The following is a 21,675-nucleotide window of genomic DNA, read 5'->3' on the forward strand; positions in this document are numbered from 1 at the left end:
TTTCAATTACATGTCACTTACAAACTTGTTTTTATCTTGTTAAACAAACATAACACACTTGACAAAAATTGGAATGCTCTTTCAAAAACAACGCATAGCAAACCTAATATCCCAAACAACATAAACAACACCAACCTGTAGTGAAGATGATCTCGATGCGCTGAGCTGGGGTAATCCTTCTAACCGTGGTAATTTAATTTCCAACATAGCTGAATTGGAATTAGCCATTAATAAGTTACCCATAAACATACAAGAAGAAGTCCGATATGAAGCCAAACGTAAACTATCTCTTATCCTCGATCAACAACAAACCATTAAACCCAACACTGAACTCATAGCTAACATCCATAAATTAAAGTCAAAAGTCAAAAAACAATTACTTAATACTATGCCATTGGAAAACACCACCATTCGTAAGGTTCCTGCAGTGAAGTACCTAGGGGAGTGGATTTCAGCAACCGAGAATGAGACATTAGCAATAGACACCAGATGCACCAAGTTGGAAAGGATCTACCATACCTGTAAGAGCATCTATACATCCAAGTGCCTCTCTAAGAACCTTAAACTCCAACATTACAATTCAGTAGTAAGATCGTCTGCACTGTATGCCTATGAGTGTCTTCTGATGAACAGAAAAGGTCCACTGAGAAAGCTAAAGCTCAAGGAACGAAAAATACTAAGGATTTTACGACCAATAAGAGAAGGGGATTGTACCTACAGGATAAGGCACAACAACGAGATCTATGATCATCAAGAAGACATAGTTACATCCATGAAGAAGAGGCGATTGACTTTCTATGGGCATTTGACTCGTATGAGTACTTACAGACTTACCAACAAGATCTTTACCACTACAGGCAGAGGGAAAGCGTCCAAAAATAAATGGATCACCACAGTGAAGTCCTACTTAGAACAGCTGGGGATTTCAGAACAAACCATACAGGATCGTGTATTATTTCGGCAGTTGACCTTTCAAGGTGTCTTTCCAGAGTCTCTCACCAGCAGACAGAGTACAGGCACCACCCGACCAATGTGGACTGAGGAAAGGAAACAAGTACACAGCCAGAAGATGAAAGCATTCTGGGTGAAGAAAAAACAGAATTTCCATACAAGGAGTCAAAACGAACCTTGTGGTCCTCAGTAGGCCCAAACGACAAGAAGAAGAAGAAGAAGAATTAATAATAACAAAAGCGGACAAAGGGAATGCTACCGTAATCGTGGACAAAAGTGACTACATCAATAAAGCACAAACATTTTTTTACAGAAAATAATTTCATAGCATCTAAAAAGATCCAACAAATAAAATACAAAGAGACCTGAAAACCATTCTTGAGAACGGTTCATTTTTGTTTAATGACATTGAAAAATCCAAAATGATTATCATGGATCCGAAGCTTCCTACAGCGAAAGCGCTACCCAAGATCCATAAAGCCGATATCCCCATAAGACCCATTAACAATTTCAGAAATAGTCCGACTTATATAGTATGTCAGTTCATTCACAAATTCCTTAAATCACACTTTCATTTTCAAGCCAATACGTCAGTGAAAAATGCTATAAAATTTTGCAATAAAATTAAGTACTTCAATTTATCCAAACACCACAACGCTTCATTCATTTGATATTACTAACATGTATGTTAATGTGCCCATTACAAACACCGTACAATTGATTAAGAACAATCTGTCCAAATTCAGTAAATTAAGTATAGGCAAAATAGAAGAATTTATTCGCATTCTGAAATTCGCATTAAATAACAATTTCCTCACTTTCAATAATGTCATTTACCAACAGATGGGTCTTCCTATGGGGTCACCGGCTTCAGAGATCCTTGCAGGTTATAAATTTCATATTTTGTCTGTATTGAAGATCTACTTGTGATAAAAATTCTTATAATTTTGTTAAATACCTCCCGTGCAATACAATAATAAGGTAATAAGAACTCGCATATTCATTAAATTGTTGATATGGTACATTGATCGTCATCAGCCAATCATCATTTACTTAAGGTTATATTAGATCGTGAATCTATTCTATTGCATTAAAATATGCTTTGTAAATCTGACTGACAAATCTTATAATATTTTATTAGTCATATAACAAATAAAATCTTGTTTTTAAGTTAAAACACATTTGTCTAAAACCTATCTAAGTCTAAAATTTATTGACAAAACTCATCTGGTGAACATCCTTTTAAAATCATTTTTAAAACCTTTTGAGATCTGGCTAATTGTATTGATTCAATGTTGCTTGACTTGTATTCTTCTTCTTCCGAATTTGGCCAACTGTGGACCGCATAGAACTTAAGGCTTGTTGGCCTTTCTTCTCTTCTCTTCCCACCGAGCTCGATAGCTGCAGTCGCTTAAGTGCGGCCATTATCCAGTATTCGGGAGATAGTAGGTTCGAACTCCACTGTCAGCAGCCCTGAAAATGGTTTTCCGTGGTTTCCCATTTTCACACCAGGCAAATGCTGGGGCTGTACCTTAATTAAGGCCACGGCCGCTTCCTTCCCACTCCTAGCCCTTCCCTGTCCCATCGTCGCCATAAGACCTATTTGTGTCGGTGCGACGTAAAGCAACTAGCAAAAAAAAAAAAAAAATAGCTTCTCTTCCCAGAACCTTTTTATTCTCTCGCTTCGTATTTTTCTCTCCTCCTCAGAGATCATCCGGTTGGGCTTCTTTTTAGGTGGTTTGTCCTCAAAAAATTTGATTTTGTTGATTATGTTTCTAAACTCTTTATTGATCACCTCTAGTGTAATTCCAACTTCTTCTGCATCTCTTTTGACCTCTTCTACCCACTTAGTGGTGGCCTTCAATCCTACAATGTACTTAAAGATCTTTTTGGTCAGTCTGCTTTCATCCATTCTTACTAGATGTCCGTAGAAGTTCAACCTTCGCTTCCTCATTGTGTCTGAGATCTTTTCCATATGTTTATAAAGATCCTTGTTTTTCCTTTTTTTCCAGGTTCCATCAGTAGTTTTCTGGGGTCCCAGAATCTTCCTTAGGATCTTCCTTTCTTTCTTTTCCAGTTCTTGTAGCTCCCCTTTTTTATTCAAAATAAGACACTCTGAGGCATACAAACCTTCTGGTTTGATTACTGAATGATAGTGTCGGATTTTGGCCATGTAGGATATTGCCCGTTTGTTGTACATACTCTTGGGTTAGTTTGTAGGCCAATTCTAATTTTCTGATTCTTGCTTGACTTGTATTATTGTTGTTGAAACTTTGTTAACAATATTAAATTTTTCTACAGTTCATAATTGTCTATGTTATGAACATTTATATTGTTCTCGATGTTACTGGAGTAACATTTGTACAAAATGTGTTGGCATTGATCCAATTTTGTCAGTACGAGAGTGTAGTTTATGAACAAACTTGTTGGTGAAATGGAACATTGTAATGTGAGGTAGAATTTGAATGGACCTCGTACGTTCCCAAATTAGGCTTGTTAGTATATCTGTAATAAAGATAAAAAATATGTTTATGGTTTTGATTATAATTTTGTATAAACTTCTTATCGAAATTGTACCGGGAGGTACACCTCAACGCTGCGCATTCAAAATTAGCGCCTAAATGAACTCCTCTATCGAACTAAAGTGGAAACTATTACAACAGGAACTTAGAACTTTAATCAGAAGATGTCACCACCGAAGTATGATGTAATTTTGTTATTGTGCAGTTTCCTAAACTGAGTGAATTTCTTCTTGTTTTGTTTGGCATTCATCAAGAAGTTTGGACATTTTTCCACAGATGACGCTACCAAAAAACTGTGATCATGCACCCTGGTGCAAAGTGAAAGAAATTATTTAAAGAAGTTTTGCATTTCTAGGTTTTTGTAACTGATTGATGTTCATTTATTTTTGGGTTGGCAATATTTCCTTTTTCTTTCTGCCAGTTTTTGAATCTAGCCACTCACTAATTTCTGTAACTAATTTTCAACCTATTACAGGCTTCTTGTTCGATTTTGAGTGTTACTTTTGAACTCAACCAATAAAATTGAGAGGGTGTGGCTAGTTTAGTCTTGAATGATCTCGAACTTTCCCTGAGGGTTTATAAACTGCGGCTTTTCATGTTTCTTGGCCAATTGATCGTCACCTATCTGAGTGTGTGTGTGCTTAAGGAGGAGGCGGGTAGCCTCTTTCGTCATCAGCTAGAACTTCTACAAGGTAATGGCCACATAACTTTATTCTTTCTTGCTACCTCCGCAAATTATTCCAAGGGGAAGGTCCGAATCTTTAACCATGTAACCTACATTTCGAATATGTAACTTTCTTCTGGCTAATGTAAAAATTTCTTAAAATCTTTACTGTACAGTAAATCAGAGATAGAGAGTGAATTACCCTCTGGAGCTCCCGTTCATCTTGGCTTGAGGTGACTACATTTTGTAACTTTTTCTTCTGTAAGGTGTTAAAGCAATTTCTATACGAGTCACCTCAGTAGTTTGGGAATAGCCCCTGTTCCATCGGCCTAGAGCTCTTTAGGTTTTTAAGTGTTCATTATCTTGGAGCGCTATGTGCCTCCATTCACCTTGGGTTTGGGCCAGTTATCCAACCTGTTCTTTTCCATGAAGGCCCAGTAGGTTGGGTTATTATTATTATTTGCATTTTATGGCCTTCATTGGACCACTCTAGCCAACTTTATACAAAGAATTTTTCAGTTTCCTGTCAGCCCAGAACTTCTTCATTCACTCTGATCTTATCCTTCTTTCTTCATTGGAAATCACCCTTCTTATTGTCTGTTTGTTGATTCTGATTTGCAGTCTGGTTTGTTTGTGAGTTTCTTGATTTTGTCGGTTTTGTTTCTTAGGTCTTCCACTGTAATTTGTAGTTCATCCATATCTTCCTTGATTTCTGTAATCCACTTAATGTTGCACTTACTATTCTATAATTTTTCTATTATTCTGATGATCCTGTTCTCTGGTGTCCTGATTAGATGTCCAAAAAATGAAATGTGTTTCTTCCTGATTGAGTTCATTACTGGTTCTATTTCCTTGTAGACTGTTTCATTAAAACCTACTCTCCAGTGTCCATCTTTTTGGTATGATTTGTTGATGCACGTTCTAATGATTCTTCTCTCTATTTTGAGTATTTTGTCTATTGGTGCAGTGTTAGTTGTTTTGAAGATGGTTTCGCTTGCGTATGTTTTTACTGGTTGAGTGACTGTTTTGTAATGTTTTAATTTTGTTGTTATTGACAGGCCCTTTTTGTCGTAGGTATTCTTGGTGTCATATTGTGCTCTGGTCAGTTGCCATGCTGGCTTTTCATTGAGGTTATATGTTATGATTTCTCCCAGATATTTAAATTTATCTACAATTTTGATTTCTTGGTTTCCTATGGCAATTTTGTTTATGAGTGGTGGGTCAGTAGACATGATTACTGTCTTTTCAAAAGATATTCCAAGACCAATTTTCTGTGCTATTTCCTGTAGTGATATAACTTGTTGTCTGGTTTCCTGAATATTGTTGGACAAGAGAGCAAGGTCATCGGCAAAACCTAGGCAATTTAAACTTATGTTGTCTTTGGGTCTTCCAATTCGGATGTTCTTTGGGTTACTCTTGTACCATTCCCTCATTATATATTCCAAGGCACAGTTGAACGGCAGTGGTGACAAGCAATCTTCCTGTCTTAAGCCTGTTTTTATGATGAATGGCTCAGAGAATTCCCCTCTGAACTTGACTTTTGATTTAGTGTTGGTTAAGGTGAGTTCAATCAATTTGATTAATTTTGGATGGAGCCCAAAATTTCTTAAAATTTTCAACATTGAAGGTCTATGGGTACAGTCGTAAGCTTTTTAAAGTGATGATTTGTTCTGTACAGCTTCTTCAAGGTCTGTAGCCTCCTTGGTATTCACCTAATTCTTCCTCTGGTTGCTCTCTGATCCTCCTGTATAGGATTCTGGAGAAAATCTTGCATGTGCAGTCCAAGAGAGAGATATCTCTGTAATTATCTGGATTGCTGTTATCTCCTTTTTTGTGGAATGGGTGGATTATGGCTGTGGTCCAATGTTCGGGGAACTTTTCTGTTGTCCAGATTTTTGTTAGGGCCATGTGTAAGGATGTTCGAACTGTATCACTCGCATATTTCCATATTTCTGTGAAAACTTGGTCTTCTCCGCAAGCCTTATAATTTTTCAACTCTTTGAGTGCTGTTTCCACCTCTTGGATTGTTGGGGGGTTTATGAGTTCAGGCGGGGTTTTGATGGGTGTGTCTGTATTAATTGCTAAAAGTTCCTGGGGTTCTTCACAATTCAAAAGTTTAATGAATGCTTTTGCCATGATTTCGGCATTTTCCTTGTCATTATGTGTCGTTTTTTCATCCTCACTTTTCAGCATTAATGTGGGAGGGGCAAATTTTTGTACTTGTCTTCCAAACATTTTGTAAAAGTCTCTGGAATTGGTTTTGTGGTAGTTTTCTTCTATCGAGTTGATTAGATCTTTCTGTGATTGTCTCTTGGTTTGCCTGATAATTTGTGTGAACTTTCTCCTGATATTTTTGAGGTTGGTTGCACTTTCTTCTCTTTTGTGTGTTTGAAATTTTAACCATGCCTGATGTCTTTCTTCATGAATTTTGTCACATTCTGAGTTCCACCAGGCATGTCTTTTAGGTGTGTTCAATGGGGTTAAATTTTCAGCTTGTTGCTTGAGAATTTACATGCTTGAGATATCATAAAGCTCTGGCCAGTTTGGCCAACATACGAATAAATGCAGTCTGCACATGCAAGCCTATATATTCCAGATCCTTGATATTGATTGCTATTTATATTAACTATATTGTGATTGAAGAAAATATTTCGAAACATAAGAAACATTCTGCAATGGGCGCACACATGCAAGAAACAGGATACAGTTTTACAACTATTGAAAGGAATTTACGAATTCTAAGAAGAGTAAAAAAGGGAAAAGAATTGACAGAATTGGAAAATATATACATTTATTTAGAAGAGCAATACAACAAGTATAAAAAACTTAATGGTGAAATCGAAATAACCCCATCTTAATACAATTACCGTCCGACTCGTTGGCTGAATGGTCAGCGTACTGGCCTTCGGTTCAGAGGGTCCCGGGTTCGATTTCTGGCCGGGTTGGGGATTTTAACCTTCATTGGTTAATTCCAATGGCCCGGGGGCTGGGTGTTTGTGCTGTCCCCAACATCCCTGCAACTCACACACCACACATAACATTATCCTCCACCACAACAACACGCAGTTACTTACGCAAGGCAGATGCCACCCACCCTCATCGGCGGGTCTGCCTTACAAGGGCTGCACTCGGCTAGAAATAGCCACATGAAATTATATATATATAGTACAATTACCAGAATTAATACAAATGCTTAAATCTGATATAAATAAACTCTATAAACATTTCAATCCGACAAAAGTTAATGGCTTATTGATGCAAACAATGACTCCTCCTCCTACTTCTCCTAGGCAGTCCCCTCCACAATCTACTACAGCCATCAATGCACCACCTACCTCCATTTCCTCTTCCCACTCCCCGCCAAAATGCAAACTCATCCACACTCACTCATATAATACAAGGAGTGTAAACAGAACAACAAGTAGTTCTCAAGAGGCTGTGAGTAACACTAGACAATTACGCAGCAACAAGAAAAGTAAGTGACAATTCTTTCGATAAGAAGTTTATACAGAATTATAATCAAAACCATAAACATATTTTTCATCTTTATTACAGATATACCAACAAGCCCAATTTGGGAATGTACGAGGTCCATTCAAATTCTACCTCACATTAGAAAGTTCCATTTCACCAACAAGTTTGTTCATAAACTAAACCCTCATATTGACAACATGGGATTAATGCCAACACATTTTGTACAGATGTTACTCCAGTAACATCGAGAACAATTTAAATGTTCATAACAGGCAATTATCAACTGTAGAAAATTGTTAATATAGTTAACGAAGTTTCAACGACAATCATACAAGTCAAGCAACATCGAATCAATACAATTAGCCAGATCTCAAAAGGTTTTAAAAATGATTTTAAAAGGATGTTGACCGAGCTCGATAGCTGCAGTCGCTTAAGTGCGGCCAGTATCCAGTATTCGGGAGATGATGCTCACAAAAAGGAGCGAAACATGTACCATACAACTAAGGATAACATGATGGCAAGCATAATTGGTGGTCATACAAATTTTAGTGAAAAATGGAAGAGTATGTATAGGAACTTTAAGATAGAAACAGGTTCAAAGGAGGGCATTCCAGGAATCATTAACGAACAAGGGGAGTGTGTATGCGAGGATCTTCAAAAGGCAGAAGTATTCAGTCAGCAGTATGTAAAAATTGTTGATTACAAGGATAATGTCCAGATAGGGGAGGTGAGTAATACTAAAGAAGTATTTTTTTTTATACAGACAGACACTGACACTGCCTTCGTGATGTACAAGCCGTACTGTAGCGAGCGCGGGAAAGCAATGAGCTGATCGTTAGGGGGGAAGTTTAGCACGTAAGTTAGTCTAGTTATATGTGAATTCTTTTCTGTTTTATTGAAATATTTTACGTTGGACGCATGTTTACTCAGATGTACATCAGACTGAGTCGTCATCGACTGCATTATTAAGTGAAAAGTTCTCAGTTAGTGAAGAAAATCTAGTGTGAGCGTGTATTCATGTGAGGCTATAGGTTAAGTATATCGCTCTGCAGTGTTTTAATTTTTTAGTTTATTTGTGCAAAGTTATATCCCTATGTTAAGGTTATCAGTGAGAGAAATCACCATGCTAAGAGTTGCTGTGTGCCTGGCTGCAAAGCCAATTATAAACAAGGAGAATACACACCAGTATTTATGTTTCCTTCTGATGAAGAAAAAGGTTATGGAAGAAGGCTATTCCTAGGTAGAAATTAAGAGTTAATCCCTGCACAGTTGTGTATAGCCTACAACCACTTTCCTGAAGACTAAATCCATTTTAGGCAATGGAACAGGGTTATTCCATGAAAATTGAATACAGTATGAAAATAATTGTATAAGCATTATTTTATTTTTTAAACAATAACTGAATTTCATGATAGTGACAGTAAATGTTTTGTTATTGTTGGATGTTAGCTTACTCGTAATCTCTCTTGTAGGTACTGAATTGGTGGTAAATGATTAATTTACATTTGTAGTATATTGTATTGGTAATTGGTTGCTTGTTTTCTATCAGTGTGTATGATGTGAGTGTTCCAGTTGACTAGTAAATGGATAGAAATCGCAAGAATATGTCTCAAAGTGTTAGCCTATTCTCACAGAAAGGAACGTATATACGCGAGAAATAGAACGTTCTGGGGAAGGATATGCATTGTATGTCAGAACTGACAAATATTTATGAATAGTTTTTGGGTTTTTTAAGGTGTTAACAGTTTCTTAAGTAATTTAAACGAGTGTGTTATCCAAGTGGAGCGGATGCGTATCGCTTCCAAGTCCCACCCGAAGCGTGACGTCATCAGAGGTACAGTACAGCTTGTATATCACGAAGGCAGTGACACTGAACATGGCAACCAGCAGCAGTACACGGATTTTGGTGTGCCTCTTAATCTTGGTGTACATAATATGTAAATATGCAGTGTTTATTCATGTATAATAAATGTTTGAATCACCTTCTGAGTGATGTGTTTGTGTCTGCTCGTTTGGGGCAGTCTGGTCCTCCAACTGACTTGTTTCAAAATTGTATTTGTGAGCCTATGAAACTGAACTTTGTTATGTGTGGCCGGTATGTTGTTTTGTCGTTCGCAACATAAAATTTTGGTCCTCCGGGCCGGATGAGAATCATTGTGAACTTTGAACATTTTGCTAGTCGTGCTAGTCACCATAAAATTGTTATCATCATGAATTGCTGCCTGCAACCGCCATTTAAACATAGCAACGAGCTTGGCACGAAAAGCATCGTGAACAGAAGCACCAGGATGTCGTGCTTAAGACTAATTACTACGAATGTTTGAATTCGTCATATTGAGATTTCAACGAAGTCTACATTGTTTTGGAACCTTTTTGATATCGAACGTTAACAATCTGTGGAAGTTACCACGTGCTTAACGCATTTGTTCTTGTGAGCTGTTTACTCCAGCTTGTATCTGATACCCTGATGTTTGAAATGTTAAATGCTACTTGGAATTTGGACTCCAGTGAACATTACATAGCACACGTCATCCTTTGGACTTTCCAGTCACTTTGGGCATGTGATTCCAGTCAAGGAGTGGTTCCAGTGGTAGTGATGATTAATGATACAGCACCGTTATATACTGCAAGTCTGTTCCATTTGTCTTTATTGTTCCTATCTTGACTAGGGTGGACATCCTGCCTAATATCCTAACCCTACTGCTAGCACTTTCCGTGTGTAGAATTAACAGATTTGTCTTGATTTCTCATTGGCATTATAAGATTTTGTGTTAATAATTTGTTGGGCCGCTTTGTGTATTTTGCACATTTTAGAATGTACGTGGTTTATTATATGATATTTCATGCTTTTGTGCATCTACCTACATTGTTGGTTCCATTCAAAGACTGTCCCTCATTCTAACAATGCAAAATGAATGCAGTGAACTGATTATAGGCTTATTGTTTGTATAGTCACCATTGTTGTAAGATTGATTTCTATTATTATCTTGTCAATAATTGATTACACGAACTATTCATCATGGTGTTTGAATCTGAAGCAAAGGCTGTTCAAAAACGTGGTCTACTTAAAAGGTCATTAACTCACCTTGAAAATTACTTGAAACAAGATAACATCAACCACTACGAACTGATTTCCAAACAGAATAGGTTGCCAGAAATTTGGAAGGAATTCAGTGCAGTTAGGGAGTATTTAGAATGTGAATTAGGCTCAAAATCTAACGAAACTCACTTCAGAGAGCGTGATGAATTTGAAAACAGGTATGATACATAGTTGGTAGGATTCAAGAATTGCTTTGTTCGTTTGAAAGACCCAGGAGTCCTAGTAACATATTCATTGTCTCTGATAACTGTATTCGATCCAACTGTAGCTTGAAGGTCCCTCCCATTGAATTGCCTGTTTTTAAAGGAGATTTGACAGAATATTTGAGTTTCAGCAAATAGCTTATTATGATAATAGTGGAAACTCTCCTCACTTAGCACGCAGAGCAGCGGCGACAGCACGTAGTGCTGCCATCTAGCGGCTCGCAGGGAACACTAACATAACGTGCCATTCAAACACTACACATTTCGACTTCCAACCCAATGAAATACAGATTTTAAGACGTTTGCGTCCTTCTTGTAACATAATATAGGGAAGGAAAAAGGTGGATGTTGATCTGAATGAACCGGTGATAAGAATAAAACAAATGTATTATCAAATTAAAACATTAGATCGTCATGTTATGACTAGGGCCTACAGTCAAGAGCAAATCACACATGCAATATCTTTTTTAACTTGGTATTTTTACAGGCAATATTTTTCACTGTTGAATCATAGGTTCTATTCACATATGCCTTTATAAGGACTTTGAAATACTTGTCAGTCAGTAATTTTATACAGCTGTTACATAAGCCTACACTACATTCATTCAATGACAAAAACCTGTCATTTAATTTTCTTCTAATCCCATCTTTGCTTTTTAACAAAAACTTAAAAAAAATAAATAAAACTATCTTCAAATATTCTTGATATTTTAGCATCTAACTTTCCCCCACAAATATTCAGAAACATAATTTTAGAATTGTCATACTTTTTCATTTCTATGTGCAAGTTTCCCATGCTATAATCATTATCATAAGATGACAATACATCCCTACACTCAGCATGGGGAAATTTGCCACATGCCCAGCCCATGACATAATTGTCTGCATTTTCCTGTATTATATCATGGTCATAATCAGTTACTTGATCACTTAACTCACACTGTCGAGTGACATTAGCATCAAAATTGCACTTCATCACATCATTATGAGTCAGTAGAAAGTCTGCAACATCAGATTCACAATTGCTGTCATCAGAAGCACAGAGCAATTGATTTATCATAACACTCCTTATGGCACTGCGAAATGTTGTTGCATCTGGAGTTACATTGTTACCTCCTCTTGCTCTGATGGAAAAAAATGTTTTCAATGCAGTTCTGTGTGAGCCTCCTCCTTAACAAATAATGAAAACCATAATCACTATATAATTCAGACCACAATAGTTTCAGTGCAGAAATATTGTCTATCCAACCCTGAATACAGAGAGGGTTGCCTTTGCGGTTATTCAAAACTTTGAGTTGTTTTAGACAATCACAAATTTCATCCAGCTTTTTCATATGCCCTGAGTCATTGTTTAAGGGTCTCCTGTACTCTTTGGGGCTACTGAGACTTCAAGAATTAAAAATATCAGACAAAGTATCACACATTTCTATCAACTCTGCAGTGTTTGCAGCACTTGATTGCAAAGAATTGAATGACACATGAACTAGCATTCCAGAAGCTACACAATGGCTGAGGACCCTGGTGGCTAAACATACCCTCATACCTTTCATATAAATCTGCCCTTCTGTTCTTCACCCACTGAGTACACCTAAAAATCGATTAAATTCATAGGTTTAATCATAACAATATTTTAAAGAAAGTATGTTCTCATAAATAGAAAAAAAAATACTGGCACGTAAACATTAACAGGTAGGCCTATACTCACAGCACTTTGTTGTTAGGAAATCTGTAAAACGGCTTGCGATCACTTTGTCTTCTGTAATGAAAACACCCATACACAGCACAAATAACTCCTCTTCCTGCCATTTCCAAAATCGTGATACATAACAAGCACAAAACTATCTGAAGTACAAATAAGAAACTTCTGGCGTACACAGCTGACAGCAGTAGCAAGAGTAGTTAGCCTCTCGAACCGCTAGATGGCACGCAGAAGTGGTGTCGCCAGTTTCTCGCAGGAGTTTCCACTATTATCATATTAAGCTATTTGGTTTCAGGAACACCTTTCAAAGCTTAGTTATTAACAATACCCACATTGACAATGTGCAAAGACTACACTACCTATTTTCGTCTCTTCAAGGCGAACCTAGGGATTTGTTGGATAACCTAGCCATATGCGCTGAGAAGTTTACTGTTGCTTGGAATTTAATTGATGAAAGGTACAATAATAAATGCTTGATTGTTTCACAACACGTAAAACATTTGCTCATCTTCATAATTGTACTAGTGGATCTTCTGTTGAATATCGCAAATTGATAAACCAAGTAAAATCTAACCTTAGTGCTGTTGACAGTTTGGAGGGTCAAGTTCCATCGCAAATTGATAAACCAAGTAAATCGCAAATTGATAAACCAAGTAAAATCTAACCTTAGTGCTGTTGACAAATTGGAGGGTCAAGTTCCACTACATGAAACTTTGCTACAGGAATTGATTCTAAATAAGATCAAGTCCAACCATAGAAGTGAATGGGAAAACAAATTTGCCTCCACTGATATTCCCACACTAAATAATTTAATTGATTTCTTGGAAAGAAAATGTCAAACAGAATGCAAGAAACTTGTTATTGAACAAAAACGAGACTTAAAATCCAACCTAAAAGCCCTTCACATTACCAACAATAGCACGTCCTTGAATTGTAGGTTTTGCAAACTTGATAATCACAGCATTTCTGATTGTAGAAAGTTCAAACAAGCAAACATTGATCATCGTTGCAAGTTTGTGAGGGAAAATAAACTTTATCTTTGTTTTCCGCTTCTCATGTTTCTAAACAGTGTAAGCAAAACAAGTGCCCCCAGTGTAATGGGCCCCACAACTTATTGGTTCACAAGGAACAAACAAGTCCCAATAAGAACAATAATAATAATACGAATTCTACAAGTTCTGCAATTGTTTCACCCACTGCTATGAAGGTTATTTCAGGACTAGGTTCTAATGTTTTGCTGAGCACAGCATGTATAGGAATAAAAGATAGCTCAGGAGAGATTGTACTAGTTAAAGCTTTGTTAGACTCTGGAAGTCAATTATCCTTTGTGACTTCTGATCTTGTCAAGAAGCTTGGTATCAGTACAAGGGCTTATCATCTTCCTATTGTTGGTATAAGCAATGCGAACGTGTCTCCTGTAAGTTCCACATGTAACCTTGTTTTATTCTGCAATGTATCAGATTATACATTGAAGTTGTACTGTGCAGTCGTGAACACAATCACAAGTCCACTTCCTGCGCAGGAAATTGATTGTTCCAATTGGGTTATTCCTCATGATATTATTTTGAATGATAGGACATTTAATCAGCCCTCTACTATTGATATTTTGCTAGGTGCTGATGTCTACTATGAAATTGTGTCTTCTAATATTTTGCATAAGAAGGGTTATCCCGCTTTACTAGATACCGAATTTGGTTGGGTGCTGTCAGGCATTTTCCCTGAGTCGTGCATTAAGAATAATGCCAAGGCTTGTCGTGCCAATCTTGTAAAACTTGATTCTATTGACACTAAACTCCAAAGGTTCTGGGAGCTTGAAGAACTTCATCAACCAGTTCTTACTCCTGAAGAAAGGGCTTGTGAAGAACACTTTGTGAATAGTGTTCAAAGAGATGATTCTGGTAGGTTTGTTGTCAAACTTCCTATTCATGCTGAAGTGCCACCTGTAGCTGAGTCTAAGCATAATGCATAATGCATTTGCTAAGCTTCCAGACTTGAAAAGGAAGTATGTAGATTTCATGCGTGGATACAGTGAAATGGGTCACATGGAAATTGCACCTCCAGAGACCTCTAACTCTTTAAGCTTTTACATGCCCCATCATTGTGTGCTCAAGGATTCTAGTACTACAACCAAGCTGAGAGTTGTTTTTGACAGAAATTGTGAATCATCTAATGGGATAGCATTGAATTCTATGTTAATGGTTGGTCCTACTATTCAGCCTGACTTGCTGTCATTGTTTTAAGGTTCAGAAGCTATTTTGTTGCTCTTATTACTAACATTGCTAAGATGTACAGATGTGTGCTAATTCATCCTGACCACAGAAATCTTCAGAAAATTGTCTGGCGTGAATCTGCTGATGAAGAAATCAAGGACTACCGTCTTACTACTGTCATATACGGTACAAGTTTCGCCCCTTTTCTTGCTATGAGATGTCTAGTTCAACTTGCTGATGAACACAAGGAATCTCATCCCACTGCATCAGAGATCATTCGCTCTTGTTTTTATGTTGACGACCTGCTGACAGGTACTAGTTCACTTGAAGAAGTTAAGGAGCTTCAATCAGAAATCTCTTCTGTGCTTGATAGTACATCTTTTCATCTTAGAAAGTGGACGTCAAATTGTCCAGAAGATCTTGCCAATGTCGCTGTAGAGGATAGAGAAATGTTGTTACCTTGTAAGCTCACTAAGGATGAAGCTATTAAAACATTAGGTATTGTATGGCATCCTAAATGTGATGAGTTTCAGTTTCAAATAAATTTTAAGAAAGCACCTCAGGAAGTCACTAAGAGGAGCATTCTCACTATCATTGCTTCCATATTTGATCCCCTTGGATTGTTAGGGTGTGAAAATTGATTGGGATGATGCATTAGAACCTTCATCTGATATTTTTTGAAATCTGGAATGCTGTCTACAGTGAGCTACCCTTGTTTAACAAACTTAGAGTGCAAAGAAATGTAATGCCCTTTGCTAAGAATAAGGTTATTGAAACCCATTGCTTTTCTGATGCTTCAGAAGCTGCCTATGGTGTTTGTGTGTATATTAGGACAGTATCTGATAATGATGAGGTATCAGTGATCCTGTTGCCTTCTAAATCGAGAGTTGCTCCATTAAAACAGCAATCTATTGCCCGTTTAGAGCTCTGTGCTGCTATATTGCTTTCTCGCCTTATGAGTAAGGTCACTGAATTGCTGAAATTGCACATTCCTTTCTCCACATACTGCTGGACTGACAGCACGATAGTTCTGTGTTGGTTACAGAAACCCGCCAATTGTTGGAAAACCTTTGTCGCTAATAGAGTTGCTGAAATTCAATCCCTCACTTCAGTCTCAGATTGGAGACACGTACCTACCCACAGCAATCCAGCTGACCACTTGTCTCGAGGTGTTTTACCCTCACAAATGTTTTCTCTTGATGTATGGTGGCATGGTCCCTCCTGGTTGCACGAATTGTCCCCAGTGTACCCTGATTTTGTTGCCAGTGATACACCATCTGCTGTGAATGCAGAATCGAAGCCCTCTTTCAGAGTCCTGCTAGTTAACATGCACCCACCTGAGTTCGAGAAGTTTTCGTCCTTTCTCAAACTTAAGCGAGTTTATAGCTATGTTCTGAGATTTATTACCAATGCTCATGTCACTGGTCCACTAACCCCTGAAGAATTGAGGATTAGTGAAATGAAAATAGTAAGTCTGATCCAAGCTAGTGTGTATGGAAAGGAACTTCATGACTTGAGGTCTAATAATGTAGTTGCTTCTTCGAGCTCATTGAAAACTTTGAATCCATTCCTCGATGATTACGGGTTGTTGAGAGTCGGTGGTCGACTCATGAATTCTCAGTTGGAATACAGTGAAAAACACCCCATCATTCTTCCTCCGAAACACTTTGTTACTAAATTGATTGTTAAACATGAACATGAGATGCTATTGTGTTCCAGCCCTCAGGCTGTATTGTTCTCCATGCGTAACAGATTTTGGATTCCACGTGGGAAGACAGTTGTTCATGGTGTGATCCATTCATGTTACATGTGCTTCAGGAGCAAACCTCCACTCACATAATGGGTTAGTTACCCTCATATAGAGTTGAACCATCATTACCCTTTGTTAAGGTTGGTCTTGATTATGGTGGCCCAGTCATCATAAAAGGTGACAACCCGAGGAGTAAGATAAGGTTTAAAGCGTACATTGCTCTCTTTGTTTGTCTTGTCACCAAGACAATATATCTTGAAACGGGGAGGAGTCTAACGACTCAGGACTTCCTCGCCGCATTTAGAAGATTCACGGTGCGTAGAGGATTTCCAAATCTCATCTTGAGTGATAATGGCACAAATTTTGTTGGAGCCAACAATGAGTTATTATTAAGGATAGCTCTACTGAAATAGAAGAATATTCATCTAATTTGAATGTGAATTGGAAGTTTATTCCACCCTCCAGTCCTCATTTCAGTGGGCTTTGGGAGGCTGGAAGAAAGTCCATAAAATCACTTTTAAAGCAGACCCTAGAAAAATGCATTCTTAATTTTGAAGAGCTGAATATACTTTTGTATCAAATTGAGTCTGTGTTGAACTCGAGACCTCTCTGTTCAATGACTGATGACCTCAATGATCAATGCTATTTGACACCTGGACATTTTCTAGTAGGGAGACGATTGACCTCTATTCCCTCTCCAGACATATCCAACAGCTCCTGCTCCTGTCTAACTAAATGGAATTTGATGCAATAGCTGTATCACAATTTTTGGCAGAAGTGGTCAAAGGAATACATACAATCACTTCAACAAAGACTTAAATGGTCTTCCGTAGGGAAATGGACTCCAACTGTGGGAGATCTGGTGCTTCTAAGGGAGGATAACCTTCTTCCTCTGGTTTGGAAGACTGGTATAATCTAGGAGCTCCATCCTGGTTGTGACAGTATTACTTGTGTGGTCAGTGTAAAGACTAAAACTGGTCTTTTGCACCGTGCCATAGTGAAATTGTGTCCATTGCCCAAGGATGTTGTATAGTTGTATATTTGAATATGTTGTATCTGAGATTTCTCTTTTTTTATTCATTTGTCTGTGATGAGCATAAACACTTGACTTTGATTTTGGGTGTTGAGATCCCTCAAAGGCGGGAGTATGTTGTGGCTTTTGTGTTGGTACTCGCCTGCTGCATTTCATGTGTTACAGCTGGCAATCTGCTGCTACGTTGTTGTTTTTTTAATATACAGACAGACACTGACCGTGGCAACCAGCAGCAGTACACGGATTTTGGTGTGCCTCTTAATCTTGGTGTACATAATGTGTAAATATGTAGTGTTTATTCATGTGTAACAAATGTTTGAATCACCTTCTGAGTGATGTGTTTGTGTCTGCTCGTTTGGGGCAGTCTGGTCCTCCAACTGACTTGTTTCAAAATTGTATTTGTGAGCCTATGGAACTGAACTTTGTTATGTGCGGCTGATATGTTGTTTCGTCGTTCGCAACATGCTGCCTGTCTCTAAATTTGACTCCAAATTTCTTGAAGATTCAACAAGAAAAAACAGAGGGAGATATTTCAAGTAGCTAAAAGGCAGTGGAGAACAGACCAGATATGGATAAAAAAAAGAGATCAAATTTTTCTATAGACAAAAGAATCTTCTTAACCTTTTCACTGCCGAGTTTTAACTTTTAGAGTGCCGGGGAGCGCAATTGCGCTCCTCTGTAGCCTAGTGAAAAGTGCCACGAGCGTGATCGTGCTCCGTGTTGCAGCTGTCTATGTAAGTCGTAATAGTTTGCACATATCTGACAGATGGCAGCTCCAGTCGACATCACTCTGTAGTAGATGCTACATAGTTTCTAAATCTACCACCGGAATCTCTGTGCGACATGTTGTGTTGATGTTATGATTTTTTCTATTTCAGCTGTTTGGCACGTACCTGTACACCATGTGTTCGTAATAATGGCGACTAGTTCTCGTATTATGTTTGAAATTGATGATGATTTGGTGCAATATATTGATTAATTGAGTGATGATTCTGATTATATAGAGTCAGACGACGATTCAGATGATACTGAGAGTAATAATAATGCCGGTAACGTTTCAAACAATGACGATTGTGGTTATGTTATCCGACTTACTCGTGTGACAATGATGCATGAAATTTCCGATAAAAACGGTAATGATAGTGACGGGAATAATGATGGAATTGACGGAGACAGTAATGACGATGATGACCAGATTCCCGATTTCCGTAAAATTCAGTCCAATCACGACGTGCAATTTTAGCCCTCTGATACATTCCTTGAGACGCCCAGCCTTAAACGTGTACCTCCTCCTGATGCTAGACCAAGTCAGTATATTAATCCATTTTTACAAGAACTATTATTCTTAAAACATGACATTTTACAAACTAGTAAACAATGCATCAGTGTGCACAGGAATACCAAATTAAGTACGATCAAAATACTAGGATGTACTGAGATCCAAATTTGAATTTTAAAATTTTTCAAAAATTCCATGAACAAATTTAATTTGTTTGCTCGGAAGTATGAATTATTTTCGTGATGTTAATATAATGAGTGAAGAGAGGGATCACTTAGCTACAAAAAAATATAAACTACAATGAGATATCTTGAAAAGTGAGGATAGGATATGCTTTCATCTTCGGTGCTGCATAATAGGCATTTTCTCTCTGGCATTCTTAGCAACAACGGCAGTAAGGGAGCCGGGACTAAGAGGGTTAATGAACAGGTTTTTTTAAGGAAGAAGCACTTTTACAGATACCTATTTACTGAAACTATTAATGGAATGCACATCGTCCCCTCAGCCCCGGAGCCCAATACAGGGTCAGTGATGAAGTGAGATTATATTTTACATCATATTTTTACGGCTGGATGCCCTCCCCGATGCAAACATCAGTTGAGTAGATAATTGATATGTAATGAATGATGCTGAATGAAACTGGGTAACGAAGTGGAAGGAATTGGCTGTGATTTATGAATAGGAACCGTCCCGGCATTTGCTTGGGAGTGCAAAAGGGAAACCACAAAATAATTCTCAGGACAGCTGACGGTGGGGTTCGCACCCACTCGCTTGCTGAGTGCAGAGCTTGGCTCCATAGACGTAGCATGTTAATACGCGCGGCTACTCCGCTCAGTGATACTATCGGATCAAAAATTAGATGTATGGCTTTTCAGGCGTTTGCTCTATTAACCTGCGTTTCGTCTTAGGTCTGACACTAGACTCTTCAGAGTGGGATGTGTCAGACTCTACCCACTGTCGCTGGGGTGTATGCAGGTGAACTTATCAGAAGCCTATTTCAGAGGCACAGTCTGATAACTGCAAACGCCTGAAAAGCCATACATCTAATTTTTGATCTGATTTTTTGATATGCTCTATTGGTGGAAAAATATCTAATTCCCTCCATGGGAACTTAGAATTTCCATTCGGTGATACTATTACGGAAATATAAAATTGTTGATCCAAGAACAGGTATTATCAAAATCATTTACATTTGGAGAGAAAATAATTTATCTGGGGGAGGGGACACAATTCCGCATGAGATTCATCATTACTACTTTGTCTCGCATTTTCTTGTAGTTCAGTATCGCCACATAGATATTCTCCATATTCATTATCAAAATATAGCTATCCAGAATTACTATTTATGAGGAAACATTCAATTTCTTTGTCAACAAGACATGAATGTGAAACTTCAAGATGCCATGATGGCTACACGTTAGTGGAAAAGATGTTCCACTCCAACGAAGCTGAAATAAAACCGGACCGAGCTCGATAACTGCAGTCGCTTAAGTACGGCCAGTATCCAGTATTCGGGAGATAGTAGGTTTGAACCCCACTATCGGCAGCCCTGAAAATGGTTTTCCATGGTTTCCCATTTTCACACCAGGCAAATGCTGGGGCTGTACCTTAATTAAGGCCACGGCCGCTTCCTTCCCACTCCTAGCCCTTCCTTTAGCAATCCGTAAACTTCCAACTGATATACAGCCGGTGGTTAGGTTTGGAGTGAAAAAGAAACTCACCAACATAATTAAATTACAAAACAACATGGTTAATAATTCCCTTAAGACATTGCAAAATCTTCATCATCATCATCATCATCATCATCATCAATGTCACCCGGGTGTGGTTAACAAGCCTTCTCCACTCCTTTCTGTCCTTCCACTTTTCCTTCTCCAGTACTTCAGCCACATCCAATCCAGCTTCTCTAATGTCCTTCCAAATCTGATCCATCCACCTTCTTCTCAGTCTTCCAACTGGTCTCTTTCCCTTAACTTCTCTTTCCAATTCCCTTCTTGTTACCCGTTCCTTTCTCATTCTTTTTACATGTCCGAACCATCTCAGTCTTGCTTTCTGTATATTCTGTACTAACGGTTCTATATTTAGCACTTCTCTGATTTTAATATTTTGAATTCTATCTCTTCTTGTCTTTTTAACTGATGTTCTTAAAAATTTCATTTCTACTGCTTGGATCTTACTATCTTGTCTCTTATTAGTTACCAGTGTTGTATGTAACAATTAGTATGAAATACTGTTTATATAATGTTAATTTCGTTCTCTTGAGTACTTTGTCATCCCATGAAAGCTCTCTGACTTTATGATAAAATGTTGTACCTTTACTTATTCTGTTATTAATTTCAGGGTTGATTTCATTACTTCCATTAATGATGATACCCAGATATGTAAACTGTTCTACATTCTCTAACTGTTCTCCGTCTATGTTCACTTGGCTTCTCTTCTTTTCTTTTCCACAGTGCATGACTACAGTTTCCTTTTTACTAATTACCATTCTAAACTCCTTCAGATTTTCATTCCACATGTCCAGTGTCCTTTGTACTTCCTTTTCTCCCTTTCCCCAAATCACCACATCATCTGCAAATACCAAAGCATTCACTTCATCACTACTGATACTCTGTTTTACACGTTTTATGATTTCATCCATCAATATAATAAACAATAATGGCGACAGTGCACTTCCTTGCTTGAGACCTTTTTTTTTGTATAAAATGTTTCAGAGTCACCACTTCCCACTTGTACACTGCTTTTAATCTCGATTACTTTTACTTTAGATTTTATTACTCTGTTTAATAG

General features: G+C 37.8%; 1 protein-coding gene across 1 annotated transcript in view; it reads left to right on the forward strand.

The window, feature by feature from the left end:
- LOC136883505 (probable methylmalonate-semialdehyde/malonate-semialdehyde dehydrogenase [acylating], mitochondrial) overlaps positions 1 to 21,675 on the forward strand; it is a 459,660-nt gene that overhangs the window by 224,232 nt on the left and 213,753 nt on the right. The window lies entirely within an intron of this gene.

Source organism: Anabrus simplex, chromosome 11 (genome assembly GCF_040414725.1).
Source record: "Anabrus simplex isolate iqAnaSimp1 chromosome 11, ASM4041472v1, whole genome shotgun sequence".
In the NCBI taxonomy this organism is placed as follows: Eukaryota; Metazoa; Arthropoda; class Insecta; order Orthoptera; family Tettigoniidae; genus Anabrus; species Anabrus simplex.